Raw genomic sequence first — 2,497 nt, forward strand, 5'->3', positions numbered from 1 at the left:
AAAATGAACCTAGACACGAGACCTTACACTGATCACAGAAATACAGTAGAAATGCATGACAGACCTAAATGTAAAATACAAAACTATAAAACTCCTGGAGATAACATAGAAGAAGATCTAGGTGGCCCAGAGTTTGGCAATGACTTTTTAAATATAACATCAAAGACATGATTCATGGAAAAATAATTAATAACCTGAATGTCATCAAAATTAATATTTTTGCCAAGAATAGACAAATCTATAGGGAAAGAAAGTAGATTGGTAGTTGCTAGGGGCTCGTGGTGAGGGGTAAGAAACGATAGGGGGATTGGGAGGTGAGGACTACAGGGCATTCGGTTTCTTTTGGGGGTCATGAAAACATTCTAAAATTTATTGTGATGATTTCACAACTGAATACAGCACAACTAAAAACTGCTGGATTGTATACTTTAAAGTGGTGAATTATATGGCATATGAATTATATAGTAATAAATCTGTTACCAAAAAAATTAAAATTTCTGCTCTGCAAAAGACACTGTCAGGAGAATAAAAAGAGAAGCCATAGACTGGAAGAAAATATTAATATTTGCAAAAGACATACCTGATAAAGGACTGTAATCCAAAATATACAAAGAACTTCTAAAACTCAACAAGAAAACTAACAACCGACTAAAAAATGGGCCAAAGATTTTAACAGACACCTCATCAAAGAAAACATACAGATGGCAAATGAGCATATGAAAAGATGCTCAACATCTTATGTCATCAGGGAAATGAAAAATAAAACAAGAACGAAATAACACTACGTACCTATTAGAATAACCAAAATCCAGACCACTGACGACACCACATGCTGATGAGAATGTGTAGCAACAGGAATTCTCATTCATTGCAGGTGGAAATGCAAAATGGTATAGCCACTTTGGAAGACAATCTGGCAGTTTCTTACGAAACAAAACATATGCATACTAAATGATCCAGAAATCATGCTCCCTGGTATTTACCCAAATGAGTTGAAAACTTATGTCCACAGAAACCTGCACATGAATGTTTATGGCAGCTTTATTCATAATTGCCAACACTTGGAAGCAACCGAGATGTCCTCAGTATATGAATGGGTAAACTGTGGTACATCCAGAAATGAAATTTATTCAGCTCTGAAAGGAACTGAGCTTTCAAGTCATGAAAACACATGGAGGAAACTTAAATCTATACTGTTAAGTGAAAGAAGCTAGTCTTAAAAGGCTACATATTGTATGATTCCAACTATATGACATTCTGGAAAAGGCAAAACTATAGATACAATAAAAAGGTCAGTGACTTCCAGGAGTTAGGGGGAAGGGAGGTATAAATAGGTGAAGCACAGAGGATTTTTTAGGACAACAAAACTACTCTGCATGATACTATAATTATGGTTGCATGTCATTATAAATTTGTCCAAACCCACAGACTGTACAACACCAAGAGTAAGCCCTAATGTAAACTATGGACTTTGAGTGATAATCATATGTCAATATAGGTTTATTGATTACAACAAATGTACATCTTCCTTAAAATGCCACTATTTCATTCAAATAAACAGATGATATTCTCCCACCATCAGTCTTATGGAACCTCTTTTTTTCTTCTTAGTAAAATCACTAATAGTTGTTTATCAGTTTCATTTATTAATTTTCTTACTACTTACTCTAAGTTGTTCCCCCATGCCTCATAGAGCCTGAGAATTAGGGTAAGAGTGTTTCTGTGGTTTGGAAATGGTTTCACCCTGCCAAGTCTCATGTTGAAATTTGATCCCCAATGTTGGAGGTGGGGCCTAGTGGGAGGTGTTTGGGTCATGGGGGCAGATCATGGATCCCTCGTGAATGTCTTTGTCCCATTCTCAAGAGAGTGAGTGAGTTCTAACTCTGACTTCCCACAAGAACTTGTTGAAAAGAGCCTGGCACCTCCTCCTCTCTCTCTTATTTCTTCTCACTCCATGTGATTCCCACTCTCTCTCCATGTGATTTTTGGCTCCCCTTTGAATTCCACCATAGGTGGAAGAAGCCTAAGTCCCTCACCAGAGCAGATGCTGGTATCATGCTTCTCGTACAGCCGCATTGTATGAGCCAATAAACCTCTTTTCTGTATAAATTGCCCAGTATTAGCTATTCCTTTATAGCAACACAAATGGACTAAGAAAAGTACCATGTGTGAATATCAAGTCTGTAAGTATTTGGAATGTGGTCATATACTACATAAACACTACAAAGCCGATGAATGCTAGTATTAGGAAAAAATACATTGTATAAAAGAACACTTCTATTTCTAGACTATAAGACTCTAAATAAACACTTTTGCAGTGTTTATGATGTGCCAAGAAGTGTGTAGAGCCTTGTATGTACACTCGTTATTCCAATTAGCTCTTCATAACAGTCCTATGAAATAGCTATTAATATTATTATCCCTATTTGACAGAGGATAAAACTTAGGCACAGTATTTAAGTAACTTACTTAAGATCACCTAACTAGTAAAGAGAGA

Source organism: Propithecus coquereli, unplaced genomic scaffold (genome assembly GCF_000956105.1).
Source record: "Propithecus coquereli isolate 6110/MARCELLA unplaced genomic scaffold, Pcoq_1.0 Scaffold86, whole genome shotgun sequence".
Taxonomy (NCBI): Eukaryota; Metazoa; Chordata; class Mammalia; order Primates; family Indriidae; genus Propithecus; species Propithecus coquereli.